Genomic DNA, 17,792 nt, shown 5'->3' with positions numbered 1-17,792 from the left:
TCCAGTCCTTACTCCTTCTTAAATTATTTTATAGTGAGCCTCTCTCAAAAACACTGAGCGATTATATTTGGAAATGTCCCTATAGAGGGAACCCCGTTGTTTTTACCCGCAGTGGAGCAGCAAGAAGAGAATCCCAAAATCTTTGGTGTCTCAGGGTGGAGCGATGACTCAGAGACCATATGAGAGAGTAAAGGAAAGAGATTGTCCCCCTGGAGGATGCCCCCGATTAAGCAAATTTTTCAATTGGGAGTAAGTCTCTGGTTGAGGCTGACCGGATTTGAGGTTGTTGTACCCAGTGTTTGAGTTGAGTGTCATTGAATTTTTCAGAAGATTGAAGCTTAAATGCTTTGGTGCATTCTTTAAAGGTCATTAACTTCCAATTTTTAAAAAGATCTGAGATCATAAGGCAACCCCCCTTCCTCCAAACTTCAAACTGCCCCCCCTGATGAGCCGGTGGGAATTCGAGATTAAAATTAATGTGGGTGTAAGGAGAAGGGAAGGTGGTCAGGGGCATTGATCTGTTAAGGTCATCCCAAACCTGAAGAGTGGTAGCCGCGGGGGGGCTAATGTAAGAATGTAACTGCCGATTGTGTTTTGGCTTCCAGTGGAGATCCCTGATCATCCTACCCACTATTTGTCAGTCCTTATGTAGACAGAGATTTTCAGATTTATGAAGGGAACAATCTATATTCACCCAAAGTTGTGCCACCCTATAGTAGCTAAGAAGTCTGGGAGTGCTAATCCCCCCTCCAATCTCGCCTTCGTTAGCAGACAGTAGGATAAATGTGCCCTGTGACCCTGCCAAATGAATTTAGTGATCATCTTTGTCAGGTCCACAAAGAGAGCCCTTTTCACCGGTATCAGTTGACCCTGAATTGGGCGCATAGACCAATGCGATAGTGCATGACCTTCCTCTCTGCTCATCCCTGACCATTGAGAATCTCCATGTGTTTTCTGATTTGAATCTTGAAGGAGAAATGGGGCAGAGGAGTGAAAGATGATAGTCACCCCATTATGCTTTGTGTGTGTGGATGAACGATAAATCTGTGGGAAGGCCCTGTGTTTCCGCAGCTGTTCACCTTTTTTTGGAAGATGGGTTTATTGCAGGGCAGCAATTTTTACATGATGATCTAGAATAAACTTTCACATACTATGCCTCTTATTGGGGGAGTTAAGGCCCCTCACATTCCATGATAAACAGTTAGCTGTCATTATTCAGAATGAGACTGTCCCACTTGCCTTTCAAAGTTTGCCCATGAAAACTGTAGACTCCCCCACCTCCAATCCACCCCCCACCCTGACAAAGCCCACATAGACTGATCGGACAGTTCAGTGATGCCAAAACATGTTCAGCAACAACACATAGGAACTAAAACTTTGAGCTCCAAGGCACTCTGTCTCAGAAGATAACCTCAATTTCAGCATCTCCTGGGGCAGACCCATTGCCGCCTCCAAAGCCCATCTCTCAGCTACTAGGAAGGAATTTAGAATTAGCCATTGCTCGCTGTCAGTCTAAAAGTCTAAAAGATATATATTTCCCTCTTCCTATTCGCACAACCGCCGAAGCCTCCATGGAGGCTGATTGTATGATTGTGAACTTCGGATGGACCCGAGTCCCTTTTAAATCTTAACGCCAAAGTTCTTCACTAGGTCGTATATATATTTCAAAGTTTTACTGGGCCAAAGAATCTCTTCACATGTCAACCCGACGTTTTCTTGCTGCCTGTTTTCTGCTGCAGCCATGGACCTACGCCACATCTTTCCATATACGCAACCGATCCTTCGCCTTCTGTTCCTTTCTATTGCTTCTGGGTGGAGATCTCAATGCCCAGGATGGATGCGCTTCCTCGAATTCCGTGCAATGTAAACTCTTGTTGTCAAGCGTAAAAGCTAGGCCGAAGGGATATGTCCAACTGTATTTTATTTTGCGCTCCCTCAGGCTTTCTGTGTTACGGCCGGAACTGCTTGTGACGAGCAAGTGTAGCTCGGGGCACCTCCTGGAACAATGAGCAGGATACATTCTGGAATGTTATTTTTTCAAGAGCACGTGCTTTCTGAAGAATCAGTTCTTTGATTTTGGAGGAGCTGAATTTTGCCAATACATCCCTGGGTTTCCTGGGGTCTCCCGTTGGTCGCGGCCCTACTCTATGGACCCTCTCCAGCTGCACCTCCAGGCCATTCTCTCCAAACACTGTTGCGAACAGCCCCACCAGGAAGTCCTCCAGGTCGGTCAGCTTGCAGCCTTCTTCCAAGCTCCTCACCCAAATGTTGTCGTGAGGCGATTGGTACTCAAGGTCCTCACATTTAAGTATTGTGGCCCTAAGTTGGTCGCATAGGTCATCGGAGCCTTCTGCAAGAGGCTGCACGTGGTCAGCCAGTTTCTGGCACCTCACTTCCAGGTCCAAGGTGCGAGCTCCAATGGAGTCCACATCCGCCTGTAGGTCCACCAATTTTCCTCCCATCTCTGCTTTAAAAGCATCGAACAAGGCCCCCATATCCTCCTTAACATCTTCCTGGAGCTCCTTTTTTAACTCCTTTAGCGACGCCATTAGGTCCTGTCTTGTAAACGCCATGTCGCCGCTGGCTTGGGCCCTTCACTCTTTATCCACACCCTAGGTGACTGGGGTGAAGGAGTTAGAGACTGTGGTGTTGTGCGCTTTCTTTGGCAACATATGGACTGGGCCCATGTGTAGTATGGTGATAGAAAGCAATGTGTTGGCTCACCAAGAAGGTGCAGAGATCTTGCTGCGCAGTGCCAATGTCTGGGTCCCCTATTTCACGACACTCAGGGTGCCTCGTGTCCCATTTGTGCACCGCCAACTGGCACTGGTCGTCTCTCGGAGCTCTAGGTGGCCCACCTAGGTTGGGTCAGAAGAGGAAATGCAGGGGATCTGCTCCGAGTCCTAGTCATAAGGCTGTGAACCGAGGCCTGGGATCGCCTGACCTACGCCATATTAAGGTCAGGCAACCCGGCCTCAGGGCTCCTCAACAGTTGCAGGCAAATGTATGATCTCAGCTTTTTCAGGAACCACACCACAGCAAAGGCAATGGCACCCATCTTTGTTCTCCAGGAGAAGTCGTCTTCTAATGCAGGAAACTAGCTGATCAAGGCTCTCTTCGTTCACCTGTCAGAATACTGCCCCAATCCCTTGTTCTGAAGCATCTGTCTGAACAACAATGTCATTGGTGTGTTCAGGGGCCAGCAACATTGATGCTGAATACATAGCATCTTTCAGAGTGTCAAACTCTGTCCAACACTCTGGGGTCCATACAACTTTCTTTAGCCTCTTCTTTGAAGTGAGTTCTGTCAGGGGAGCCACAATGGTACCATAGTTCTGAACAAATCTTATATAGTACCCAGTCAGTCCAACTAAGGCCCTGACCTGTGTCTGTGTAATGGGAGCTGCCCAATCCCAAATGGTTTGAATGTAGGCCTGGAGAGGCTATACATAGCCTCCAACTACAAGGTGGCCCAAGTACACCACAGAACCCTACCCTATTTGGCACCTACTCGCCTTAATAGTCATGCCTGCCTGCTGCATGTCCTGACGCTTTTCCATCAAGTGGTTTAAGTGATCCTCCCAGGCAGAACTGTATACAGCTATATCATCCAAGTAAGCTGCATTGAACTGCTCCAACCCAGCCAGGGCCCTGCTCATCAGCCTTTGGAAGGTGGCAGGGGCATTCTTTAATCCACAGGGCTTTACTTTGAACTGGCAATGTCCCTCTGATGTGGAGCATGCTGACCTCTCCTTTGCTCCTTCAGTGAAGGCAATCAGATACATTGCGGTCCCTTACCTATCAATGAGGTAATCTGCTATATAGGGTGAGCATCATACTTTGTGAATTCATTGAATCCTTTGTAGTCCACACAGAACCTTAACTCCTTTGTTCTCCCAGGAGATTAGGTTTGGGCACCAGCACCTCTGGGCTGGTCCATGGACTGTCAGAGGGAACAGTTACCCCCAGCATCTCATCTTGATGCTATTTCTGACATGGTCAGACAAACTGTACAGTTTATTTTTGATAGGTAGGCTGTCGCCAGTGTCAATGTGGTGCACATACCAATCAATGATACCTGGGGTCAAAGAGAACAGGCTAGCAAACTGCTACAGCTCCTTCGTGCAGTCTCAATGCTGCTGGCCTGTCAGTTTGGGAGAGAGTACATCTCCCTCCACTGACCTATCATGCAAACTGTTGGAGAGAAGGTCGGGCACTGGTTCAGCCTCCTCCTCTCCACCCTCATTAGTCACCAACAACATGGTTGTGTCTGCCCTGTCATGGTAGGGTTTTAATCTGTTGACATGCAGGACCCCGTGAGGGTTCATGGGGGTGCTAAGGTCTAATTGGTAGGTAACCTCACCCTTCTTTCAATAGATTGACAGGGCCCAGTCCATTTGTCGTGGAGGGCCATTGGAGCTATAGGCTCCAACGCCCATGCCCATTGACCTGGAGCATACTCAGGCATTGCAGCTTTCTGACCATAACAGTGCTTCATGAGCACCTGGCTGGGCTCTAGCTTCCTGCTTGCCTTGCATATGTACTCTGCCATGTGAGATCTCAGGCCCAGAACATACTCAAACACATTGTCCTTAGCTTTCTTGAGAGTCTTCTGCAAATACTCTCTCAGTAGGCTTAATGACCCCCTCACAGGGTACCCAAGCAACAACTCAAAAGGACTGAAAGCAACCACGTTTTGGGGGACCTCCCTGTAGGAAAACAGTAGGCATGAGATGGAGAACATCCCATCTCCTTCTGAGTTTAACTGACAACCCATTGATCATGCCCTTCAGGGTCTAGTTGAACCTCTCCACCAGACCATTCATCGTGAGGTGATATGGGGTGGTGAACTTGTAGGTAACCCCACATCACTTTCAGATAGGTAGACAGGAAGTTGATGCCCCTATCTGAAACAACCTCTTTTATGAACCCCAATCTGGTGACAACCCCCAGTAGGGCCCTAGCCACTGCAGAAGCAGTGGCTGTTCTAAGGTGTATTGCCTCAGGGTATCATGTGGCATGGTCCACTACCACCAAGATATACGTATTCCTTGATGCAATGGGTGGCTCTAGGGGACCAACAGTGCCCATCCCTACCCTTTCAAAGGAGTCCCAACCAATGGCAGAGGTATCAAGGTAGCCTTTGTCTTGCCCCCTGACTTAACACTGGCCTAACTGGTAACACAGGAGCTACAGAACTCCTTTACCTTCTCAGACCTTTGGGGCCAGTAGATATGGTTCACCAACTGGTTCCAAGTCTTAGTCTTACCCGAATGTCCTGCCAAGAGGGTATCATGACTTAAAGTCAGGTTTGTACCCTCCGTACTTCTGGGGCACCACCACTCTCCGGGGGCCCCTTAGTTGATGTTGCCAGTCCCAGAATAGAGCAGTCCAGTACATTCTGTGAAATACACTGTTACCCCCCTCCTCTTGCTTCAAGGCAATCCACCTCAAGCTCTCAAGAGTTAGACAGTCTCCCTGTCCTTGACAAAACTCCTCTCAGGAGGGTCCACCTGCTCCTGTCAGTTCTCATAAATCCGACAGCTCTGACAGGGATGGGGTCCCTTCCTCAGGGGCCAGCTCCACCCCATCAGGGTACGATTCCTGCTGAACCTCTATAGTTCCCTGGGCTGGCTCACAAGACCATTTGCCCTTGTCCTGGGATGCTTGCCCCCTTGTTCCAGAGTCCAAGTTCCCCCCATTTCCGTTCTTGATAGTCTGTGACCTGATCACAGTACATACTTACTCAGGGAGCTCCAATATTCTCATGTGGAGCCCTCTCACCACCTCTGGCCACTCAAAAGCTGCAAGATAATTTCCTAGCAAACACTTCTGGGAGCTCAAGAGACACATCTACCCTCTTAGGGCCTGTCATACGTCCCCATTCCAAATCGACCCTAGCCAAGGGATGGAGCTTGGTGCTGCTGTCTGTGTATGTCACCTGTTAAAACTCACCAGGTAGGATCTGCTCTTGAGACACCAGTGTGTCCAGAACCATAGTCACACTGGCACCCTGTGTCTCTCAGAGCCGCCACCTCAGCCCCATTGATTTTATGCCTCTGCCTGTACTTATCCATGCTTGGAGGTAAGGCAACACGCGTTGCAATATCCACCCCTCCCAGGGACACTAAGGATTCCTCTGTCCCTTCCCTACCCCTCTCTGGGGCACTCTCTACCCCTACACTTACACTAGCAACCCCTGTGGGCTGCGCTCCAGTCGAAGGCTTCTTGATATAGACAACAGTGTCCTGGCTGATTACATTCAAGCACTTTCCCACCTTTGAGGGGTCAAGGAACCTACCACTCTTTCCCTGGTACTTCATTCCTTTGTATTTGGGATGGCTTGGGCCCCCCTTCTTTGTTCAGGTTTTTGTGGGTCTTTGGAGGACTCCTATTTTTGGCATTCTTTCCCCGGGACTTTCCCCTGGGGGGACCTGTCCTCCCTTCTTTTGATCACCCCCCTGGTGCTGACTGGAACCACAGGTTCTCACCCACTCATCAGTTGTCCTGGCTAATTCCCTAGGATTAGACAGATTAGAGTCCACTATGTACTGGCATAACTTCTCTTGCACACAAGGAGTCAAAATATGTTCTTTCATCAACAAATTAAACAACCCCTTCCTATGTGCCTACTTGGTTACCATCAATCCAGCCTCCTAGTGCCTTCTCTGAGAGATCCACACAGTCCGCCCAGGACTAGGTGCTCACTTTCTGGGTTTCCCTGAATTTCACCCTGTACTGTTCTGGGGTCAAATCAAATTTCTCAAATGTGGATTGACTCATGTGAAAGTAGGATTTCGCCTCGCCCCCCTGCAGGATCAGGAGTTTATCCCTCCTAGCTACTGGAATCAGTTCCCACAAGCGTAAGCCCCAATGCTTGAGGTGGACCCACCGTATCTCAAGGGTCCCCTCAAATGCTACCATTTCTTCAGTCTCTCTCTTCCCTCTCCCACTTCTTCTCAGTCAGGATCAACTCCCTTTCTTTAAGGGTTCGTAGAGAGCCCTGCACTGGGGAGCTCGTCCTCCCCCCATCCACATAAAGCAAGAACCTGGTGCTAGGAGAAAGGAGGTGGTTGGAGGGATCACCCTCCCCATCAGTTTCTGGAGCTGGTTTTCCCCAGGCCTTAAGGGACCCTACCAACACTGCCTTCCTAATCTTGTTAGTAGCAGGTAGCCCCCTACCCTTTCAAAGAACTCTAAGCCCAGCCACTCTGAGCTTAGTCCGTTTAGTAAGATCCAGCTCCATGGTATCCCTAGTTTTGGGTCACAACAACTACCAGTCAGACTTAGAACAACTTCAGAAAAATAAAATCAAGCAATGGATTAAACATTTAGCCAAATCTTAAAAATCCAAATGTCAAAAGTTTTGCTCTTAGGCAATTTAGAGGATTTTTAAAGATCTCATCCACTTTACTGTAAGGTGTAATTTAAATTAAACATTACAGTAAAGTGAATGAGATCTTTAAAAATCCTCTCCGCTGCGCACCTAATGTTGGAATGTGGGTTATATGGAGAGATAGGTAGGCAACTAACACCAAAAACAAGGCCACCAACATTGTACTGGGTTCTAAATAGGGTTTCTATAAATGAGTCCCTTGCTCAACCCTTGGTAGCTGACACTGAGCAATAAGGCTTAATTTAGGAGACAGGCATGTAAAGCATTTAAAAACAACAATTCAGCAAATAAGTACGACATGACACACAATAAAATCACATACCAATTTATAAAATTAGGAAATATTTTTATATTTGACATGTCACCAAATGCATGAAAATCCAATGTGGGGAACTGTAGATTTGAATTTTTAAAGAATAAACACTCTCTAGTGCTTAGAAACCAATAGCGCCACTTCTGTACTTCTGGTCGCGCATGGCCAGGACAAAGTCAAAGTTTGAGGGCGACTCTGACGCCTGCTCGGACGCCTCAGGCGGTAGACCTCTGTCAAAATTATACCCTCGGACATAGAAACGTTTCAGTCGCTTTTTCCACCAAGGGCACTCACTGTTTCCGACCAACCTGGATTTGTGAGGGATACCCAGCTTGACTTTGATGTAGCTCCTGATCAAACTCTGGAAGTTGGACAGCTGGAGGTCTTAATCAGGACTGTAGGCTTAATCTTTTTGGCTAAAGTTCCTTAAACCTTTTGCTTTCCCCCTAGACCATTTTCCTGACATAGAGTTGCCAATTTAGATGCTTTGGGTACTTTGACACTGCTGATCAGTACAAGTGTTCCCTGTGTAAAGTGTAATGGGAATTGGTTGGCAATGATTGGGATGTTTGCCTTACTAGTAAAGTCACTCGTGATGTGCACTGTGTGTGCCAGGGCTAGTAATGCAAAGGTGGGGGGGAGAAGAGAACTCAAGCCTGCAGTATAAGGCCTGCACTCAGTTTGCTAACTTAGCATGTTGTGCTGACAAGTGCTACCACATGTCAGGGGTTACTTTCCCTTTTGCATACACAGTTGACACCCCTGTGGTAGGTCCCGGGTAACCCCTGGGCAGGGTGCAGTGTAAGTAAAAGGCAGGACATATACGGAGGTGTGTGCTATGTCCCGACATTGAAAAACACTCCATTTCGTTTTTCACTGGTAAATGGCCATCCTGCCCATAGGACAGAATGGGGGCAGCTGGGTATTGTGTTTTGTTAGCCTAGTTTCCCATAAGTTTAAAATGGAGAGGTGAAGTTTAGTATACATGAACTCACAGCTTCATAACACATCTTTCTATGAAAGTTATTTTGTCACTGTGTGTTCAGAAACCACTCTTTTAGAAAGAGGCTGAGTTTTGTGCTTTAGGCATTTCTGTGTGTCTCTGCTGAATGTCGATTGACTGTCTGGATCAGAGAGGTGAGAGGAGCTGGGGGAGGTCTTGACCCAGGGAGGGGGTTGAGATGGCACCAGGCTGACCTGCATATGGGAAGTAGGCGAGGAGAAACCCCGGTAGGTGAAGAGGCGTGGGTTGCCGATATAAAGCAATTGACCCATCTCCAGCGGAGTGATTAAGGATCCAGACCCCCAGTATCAAAGGGAGAAAGGTGACGCTGGGAGGGAGACACCCAGAACTGATTTAAGCAGGTGTCAGGGACCCCTGAGCACAACAAACTTCAAAGATATTTAGGGGTATAACTATGAGAGCTGAAACCCCTGAACATTGCAATGGAACAGAAATGGATTGAGACTGAAAAGGCTTGGACCCATTTCGTGGTGAAGAGGAGCCTCTGCTAAGGAAGGAACAACTGAAGAGACTGCTGGGGAAGGATCAACCCTTGCTTTGTGATTTGGGGCTGGCCTGCAGTTTCCTGTTTTAACCAAGGAAGAGGCTGGATAGGACTGCTCTTGCTGTGGGAAAAATGTTAGTATCCCCAAGACCCCTGGTTGGCTGAGGTAGGTACGGCAGGCCAAGCAGGGATCTTGGGGATTCTAACATTTTGGCGGCAGAGCGGTGGTATACGATCCTAACATAATTGGAATGCTTGTGAAAAAAACCACTCACAGTAATTGGTGTACATCATAAATTGATCGCAGACCACGACGCAACAACATAGTGTTTTGAATTGTTGGTTCTATTGTTCAGTAACCTTTAAAACCACACATAATGTTTCAGGAGGGGAGCCAGATAGCCAGTGAGGCTGCGGATGCAGAATTAGAGTTTAACATTGAGGCATTGTTTACCTACAAGGTTGATCAGTTGAGTAAATTCTGCAGAGCTTTGGGATGTCCCATGAAGGGTAGCACTGTAGTGAAGTTCCTATATTCCCAATAGGCTCTGCGCATTGGAATAATATATTCAGCAGTATAGACGTAGCACTGAGGTCATCTAGGTCTCTACTGACTATATTAGACTTAAGGTTTGCCAGCTAGCTCAGAGGTCACTAGAAACTTTCTCGAATAAACGAGGAGGAGTTTAACCTCCCTGGATAGATAAGAAGGGATTAGCTTCTGACAACCATAAAACATGGCAACTTTGCTCCTCAGAATAAGAGTGTATCTCTAGAGTCGTGTGAAAACAATAGACAGCTATTTCACCCAGTCAAGTGTGCGTACTTAGTTTCACCAGATTGCAGAGAAAAGAGAGACAGGCGTTTTCAATAAAAGGTGTAATTTATTGACCAGTCTTCTTTCTCATGCAAGAGAAATGAATTGCTACAATTGCAATACTCATAGTAAAGTAAAGTGCGTACAGTAAAAGGAGGATTATAAAATAATACTGTAAAAGCATTGATATGGTTTCTTAGCCATATGATACTTTAAAATAGATAAAATATATACATACATATATACATTGACTAACGTACTCAACTGGTGCTTCTAAATACGCCTACCCCGGTGTACCTGACCTAAGCCTAATACGTGGGAAGGAGTAAGTAAGTAGCAGTTTAAGTTAAGTTGGGTTTGCCAAGAATCTGACTCAAGAATTCTCTTTAAGGGTTTAGTCAGCTCCGTACTCTCTCAGGACTCGATATCCCAGTAACCTGCGAAGGTATCTGGAAACACCGAAGCTGGATTTCTCGGCAGGAGAAAGACAGCGTCTCTCTCAGTGCGTCAAAAGGGAGGGCCAGCGTCCATGGGCTCTCGCATCAGCTGGGCTCTCAGGCAAGTAGATAGCTGCTCTGCTCCAAAACCACCACCGTGTATTTGCTTAAGGCAACGTTGGTATATTTATACCTGAAAGGTGCCAGGTTTGACGTAAGGTTGGACATAAGACGTCAATAAAGATGTCACTAAGAACTGGCCGTTCTTACAGTGCTTCACAGGAGTTCTAGGACGAAATCAAAACAAAAGCAATGGGGATTTCCCAGGTTGCTGGAGGTTTGGTTTATTTAGAGAACTCGTTGTGCTTTCTAGGAGTCCGGGGAAGTAGCCTTGCTTAATGTGACTGCATGGGCTACGACTAAATATGGATATGATTCTTATGCCTTTTTAGGGATATTATTGATTATAACCGTACAAGGGCATAAAATAGAAATATCGATTTAGGTTCCTAGATAAAAACACAATAGCACCAAGGAGGAGGAGCTGCAAGAGGCCTTGAGGGCCTTGGGTCCTTGAAGTCACACACATTGCATGTTGAACTCCTTGAGTTTGAAGTCAGGAGCGCCAGCGTCGGCGCAGTCATCGGGCTGTGGTGTGAAGCGAAGCAATGCGATGTGCGGTACCCTCAGGTCGTGGTGCAGGCAGCGGCTTGGTGATGGTCATCCAGTGGCGTCAGTGACACCAGGGCTGCAGTAAAAAGCGGGGCGATGCTCGTTGCGGTGCTGACAGTTCACGGTGCAGGCAGCAGCGTCATCGTTGCTGATGCACTGTAGTCTGTAGACCCAAGGCTGTGGTGCAAGACGGGGCAATGCAGTGTGGGCAGGCCACAGGCCACAGTGCAGGCAGCAGTGTCGGTTGATGAACTGGAGTCAATGGCGTTGGTGTCATTGGGCTCAGGCTGTGGTGTGGGCGGTGCATCATGTAGCTCACAAGCAGTGCCCCCAAACCACGGTGCAAGCAGCAGCGTCAATGTGAGCTTGGATCAGCAGTGTGACCAGAGCTGCGGTGCAAAGTGGAATGGTGCTCCGTGTTCTCCACGAGCTGTGTCCACAGGTCACAGTGCAGGCAGCAGCGTCGGTGACGGTGTTATGGCTGCATCAGAATACCAACGCAGTGGTTTGAAGTGAGGCAGTGCAGAATGCGGTGCCCATAGGTCACAGTGCAAGCATCTTTGTCGTTGAGACAGGGGTTGTGGTGCAAAGTGCGGCGGTGCCCTCTGCAGTGCCTTCAGGTCACAGAGCCAACAGGGGTGTCGATTTCCCTGAGACTTCCAACAGGAGGCAAGCTCTACATCAAACCCTTGGAGATACTTAGAACGCAGAAATAACAGTCCAGTCCTTTCCATGCCCAAGAAAGAAGCAGCAACTGCAGGCCAACCAAGCAAAGCCCACAGCAAAGTGGCAGTCTCTCCTCACAGCTCCTCCAGCTCTTCTTCCTGGCAGGTTCTTCAGTCCAGCGGTAATCTACAGTTCTGGGGTCAGGGCCCCAATATTTATACAATCTTTGAAGTTGGCACAAACAGAGGTCCACAAGCATACATAATCTAGTTCTGCCTGGCTCAGCCCAAGGTCATTCCAGGGGATGGAGACAGCATTGTGGGAGACAGACAAAGTCCATTCATGTTCAACCAACAACTCCTCCCACTACTCTAATTGCAGCCAGGTCTATACAGCCTGGCCACAAGTCACCCAGGAAAGGCAAGACCCATCTCACCCCACCCTTTGTCTGTCTAATGTGAATGGACATCCTTTCTCCTGTCACTCTGAACCCAGACGGGGAATACACAAAAGCAGAGGCACACAGGATGGTTAACCAAGAAAATGCCCTCTTTCTAAAAGTTGTCAAATCCAACAAGAGGGACCTGGCTCCTTCACACCTTATGCTCTTTTTACTTTCGAGCGGTAATCAAACAACTAGTATTTCTGTTTAAATGTGATATTTTTTTAACCATTCCTTTTAGAAATTCTTATTTTCTTTTTACCAAAATTCAAATGCATGTAAAGAGAGAAAACACTTGATTTTCAATTGACATAATATGATCAAATAAACAATTCACAAAAAACAATTCATAAAAGACATTCATAAACAAACAATAAAGTATCACTATGTACAATAATTCAGAACCAACATCATTATATTTGCATCATATCACTTGACAAAAAGGCAAACTTTGTAGCTATACAACGTTTTCAAGCCATGGGGAATGCATAACACAGGGAACTAATTTATGTGTATGCGAGGGGAATATTTTTTCCCTCAAGAAATATTGCAAAGTAATTTGCAATTCCTCCGTGTTGGAAAGATGCCAATGCATTTCAAGGCCCAGGCATGTAGTACTGAGACTCTCCTCAGGGCTTCATCTTAATGGACGTCAGAGTGTTCTAAAAAATAAATGATGCAAAGAACACAAATGTAAGAAAATCTCAACCTCTCTCATGCTCAACAATGTCAGATACGACTGGATAATTAAGATGGTGAAAAAGGGTTAAAATTCTACCTTAGTCCAGCCTGGATAATTATTTGCGAGGTGTTTTTTTTATCAATTAAATCCTGTTTGCCTAAAAGAATTAACATACATTGTTTCAGCGAGAAGCTGTAAGCTGCATGGCAAAAATTAACTATACAAACTAAACGGGGCACACATTTTATGTGATTCTAATCAATTCCGCTTTTCCGTCACCAGCACAGGAGCACATTCACTGGCTTAGGAGCACATTAACTGGCTGGGGGCATTTCAAGTGTGAACTTTGTTGAGCGCGCCATTGAGCGAATGTTCTTGGGAAATGTAGTGCAAGGAATACAACCAATCACAATGTGTTTTAGCAATGATCATTCAAATTACCACAATGATGTATTCTGGGACTTATAGTTTTTGGACAATTTTTAGGTTTTAGATAACTCTGTCATTCCATTCAGTCCAGTGACTGCGCTATTTATTGTATTTTAAAATAAGGTAAGCCTCTTTCTGTAACAAAACAGTGTCAATGTCCAGTAAACATGCAGTTGTATCTAAGACTGACAGCACGGTCCACCTAAAGTCCTTTTCGCTGTGTGATTTTTCTAAAAAATGTTCTACCATTGGGTTTATAATAAACAAACAGTATCCCAACAGGTATAGTTCATTTAGACAATTAAATATGATATGTAATAAACATTATCAAGAAGAGAAACAAGAGACTCAATATATCCATTTGTATGTGCCATGAGCATCATATTTATGTACAACACGGGAGAAACAGGACATAAATAGTATCAGCACTGTGAGTAAAAATATTAATACAACCCAAATTGTACTTGGTTCAGAAGGGTGCAAGTGGTGTGCACAATAGCGACGCAAGTGACAAAGGTGCTCAGCGTGAACGGCGCAGGAAATACTGAGTGTGAATATACAGTGGTGGAATACAAAGTGACATGATCCTAAATTGGAACAGGAATTCTTGATTTTTGAAGGTGGTCACAATGTAGATAGCGCCTTTTGATTTTAGCTGGGGAGTCGACGAACTTTCGATCCTGTTAAGTTAGGATCATCCTCAGGACAGGATTGTTGGGGCAGTGCTGTAGTGGGGAAGGGAAAGGGGTAGAATTTTAAAGGGAAGTGGAAGCAGACAACAGTGCAAGGGAATTAGCACGTTGTGGGGGGACCGTGGGTAGGGGGCGCAGCCAGCATGGGCCATAAACGGTTAGCATATGAGCAATAATTACTGAGTCAGCTAGTTTAAACCGGTGGTTAGGCAAAGTGTCAGATTAAGAGGTGTTTAAGGAAATATAGCGTTGCTCATATAGCCGAAACATGGGCCATAAAGGGTTAGCGATATGAGCAATAATTACTGAGACAGCTAGTTTAAGCCGGCGGTTAGGCAAGGTGCCAGAATAAGAGGTGTTTAAGGAAATATAGCGTTGCTCATATAGTGCTGCTAAGCTCGTGCGAGCTAGAGGATGGCAAGGTATAGTGAAGAGTTTGAGGAAATAGTCATGTAGTGTTGCTCATATAGCGCTATTAAGCTTGTACGAACTAGAGTGGCACGATGTGTGTACTTAAAGTCAGGGTTGTGAATTGCCAGTCTGGGGGTGCAAGACTATCAGGAGCAAGCTAGACTATAATCGGGTGAGGGAGACGCATGCTTTAAGATTAATGCGCATGGGAGAAGAATTGGTCAGTGAGTTAGATACTGAAAATGGGCGTAATATACCTGCAAGGCATCTGTTGTGACCCGGGTAGGAGTCAGTCCTGAAGGGTGGCTGGGTCAATCAGCAGGAGAACGGCAATCTAAGGAGAAGCACTCGGTAAATGTACTGAATCAAAAAGACATGAAGGTAGTAGCCGGGTATGATACATGACATACCTGGGCGGCATCTATTAAATCACACAGATGAATCGAGGGTACAGGATACGGTCGGCGGGCAGCGGAAATGTCCTCCGTCCGATTAGTGATGCGGTCGATCCTCGTGGGGATCATCAGTGCAGAGAATAAATCTGGGGGAAGGGGAAGTAGCATTAAGGTTGAAGGCTTATGAAAAACCGGGGAAAAAACAGCAGGAGCGGGGCAGAGATCAAGACGTACCTCTCACGACGTATGTCTGCTTCCAAATGAGTCAGGAAACAGGGGCCGTGGTCAAGGTGACCCGTGAATTCAGGAAGTATGTGAAGAGGGGGGAGGCGTAATAAGGTGACGTGGGGCCGTCCGGCAGGAAGGGGGTGTGTAAAGAAGGCGTGTTAATCGATGGGACGTGACCGCGCGCTATCTATGGAGCCAAGATTAAAGTTAAAGAGAAGGCATGCCAAACAGCGATCGGTCAGTAAGATATTATGACAACTTGTTGCAATTACGTTCAATATCATCCAGCAAGATATCGTAACCCCTTACACAACTTGCGGTCTGAGCTACAACATATATGTACATAAAAATAATAAGGTAATGGGCCTTGATAAACAGTGGCATAAATAAATATTGTCATCCGGCTCTTAAAGCGCTGTCAATTTAGGAGACAAAAAGCAAGATTCATACAAATTGTTAAGACATATATGCAAATTGAGGCCATAGACTAAAGGGGTATAGTGGTGGGAAGAGAGTTAGTATCTTCAGCAGGACAGAAAGACAGTAAAGTCAAAGCAATCAACTGCAAAGTATGTAGGCCAAAGGGACAGATGTAGGCCCATATAGAACCGTGGAGAAAGGGTATACAGACAGTATAGGGCAAAGAGCTCATATGGCAATAGTGCTGTTCCACTCATCCAGGGTTTTGAGGCCCTGGTTGACTGAGTCGCAGTAGGTCATCCATTTGCATTCGCTCCGGTTTAGGAGGATGCCAATATCCCCACCTCTGCCTGGTAGTGAAATTTGTTCTATAACTTGCCAAGTGATGTCCGTGTCTTTGTGCTCCTTTTCTAAGTAGTGTGTAACCAAAGGAGCGGTGATAGTTTTGCAGTTAATGCGACTTTTGTGTTGGATAATGCGATTTTTCACCATTTGGGTCATTTGGCCAACATATAAGAGGTCGCAAGGGCATTTGATCGCATAGATGATGCTGGTAGATCTGCAATTAGTGAAATGTCTCAATCTGTATGTTCTGTTGAGGTGCGTAAATTCCTTGGTATTTGTAGTAAGCTCGCAGACAGACCAATTCTGGCATCTGAAATGACCAATGACAGGCGGGAGTCCCCACACAGCTGTCAGGGTCTGTCTATTTGAGGGTTTGTTGGGCCAAGTAATGGTGTGTACCAAGTGAGTGGACAGGTTGTTACCTCTCTGATAAGAAAACAGAGGTGGTTCTTGAAAAGGCTTAAATCCTCGCAGTATGGTCCAATTTTCTTAATAATTTTGGCCACTTGATTACTGGACGGACTAAATTTGGAAACAAATGGAATCCTCTTCATAGGTTTCTTGGCTTGTGGGGTGAGAAGATGTTCGTGGTGACAGTACCAAGCCCTCTTCTTTGCTCTTGAGATGAGCCGTTTCGGATATCCACGTGAGATCAATTTATTGGCCAAGCTCTTTTTATTGCATGTTTTTACAGCTTTTTTGGATATCCTCTCATGACCATCTGTCATGGAAGATAGCTGCATGTTGTTCATAGAACAATCCCTTCCTATCCGCAAAAGTTAGCCATATGGAAGATTGAGATGTAAAATGGTGTTTTTGTCGGTGGACTTGCGGTGCAGTGTGGTAGTCAACCTTTTCTCATTTGGGGAAACCTCCACATCAAGAAACGTCAAGCTGGTTTTGCTCATGTTTAGACAAAATTTTATATTCTCGTGGCATGTATGAAGCCACCCATAAAAGATTTCCAATTCCTCTTTAGACCCACTCCACAGATACCAGATGCCATCTATGTAACGCAGAAACTGCAACATTTTTCCTTTGAATGGACTGTTGTTGAAGATTAATTTTTCTTCATACTTGGCCATGAAAAGTACCGCCATTTCTGAAGCGAAAAGACAACCCATGGCAGTCCCTTTCACCTGGAATTAAAACAAATATTTGAATTTGAAATAGTTTTACTTCAGCACTACCTCAGCTATTTGTAAGATGAATGTCATCGGCACCCTGTGTGGACGTGGTCTATCTTCCAGATAAGCTTCTATAACTTGTAGTGCTTTCGTCTTACGGTATTATGGCCCTACCTGACGCCTGTCCTTTGAGCCTAACCCCTCCACTTTCTAAAAGTGGCATTTTCAAACAGACAACATAAAAATCATCATCACTAAAATATGCATTTTCAAATTCTGAGTTCAGGCATATTAACCCCTTAACCATGTCGGTAATTCTGTGGGCTTTCTAAAGGGTGGGCGGTGCTGCGATGGCCAACGGTCGTTCGCAGCACAAGAGAGGGAGTGCTCCCATCGGCTGTTGGCTGACGGGAGCACGGAACCGGTTAAACTCCATTTCTCTCTCATATCCCAATGGGCAGTTATGCTTGTAAAATGTTATAAGGCAACTCTCATGTTAAGCCTATGCGACAGACAGCCTTTCGATAGTGAAACCGAAATGCACAGTATTTCACTATTAAGACATGCAAAAATACACCACTACATGTACTATCCGTCAAATACACTGCACTCTGTGCACTTGTGGAGTGGTGTGGCTCACTGGTTAGAGGCGGCAGGCCCGAGAGCAGAAGTCGGCCCGGGACCAGGGTTCAATTCCCGACGCGGCAGGGTCGTGGACCTTGGTCAGCGGACTCGATAATTCTCGCTTCGGTGCTTACTCTAATCAGGGGTTCCACTCGGCAACTCTGGGCATTAGCTTGCCTAATCTCCAC

The 17,792-nt window shown here is 46.2% G+C and overlaps 1 long non-coding RNA gene across 1 annotated transcript; it reads right to left on the bottom strand.

The window, feature by feature from the left end:
- Positions 1-12,638: 12,638 nt before the first annotated feature.
- On the bottom strand, positions 12,639-15,008 carry LOC144753681 (uncharacterized). The gene is made up of 3 exons (XR_013594477.1): positions 14,876-15,008; positions 13,030-13,090; positions 12,639-12,913 (listed from the first exon to the last, which is right to left on the bottom strand). It is a non-coding gene; the product is annotated as an uncharacterized LOC144753681 (long non-coding RNA).
- Between the last annotated feature and the right edge of the window lie 2,784 nt (positions 15,009-17,792).

Source organism: Lissotriton helveticus, chromosome 5_1 (assembly GCF_964261635.1).
Source record: "Lissotriton helveticus chromosome 5_1, aLisHel1.1, whole genome shotgun sequence".
Lineage (NCBI taxonomy): Eukaryota > Metazoa > Chordata > Amphibia > Caudata > Salamandridae > Lissotriton > Lissotriton helveticus.
This window is presented reverse-complemented; position numbering and strand designations above follow the sequence as displayed.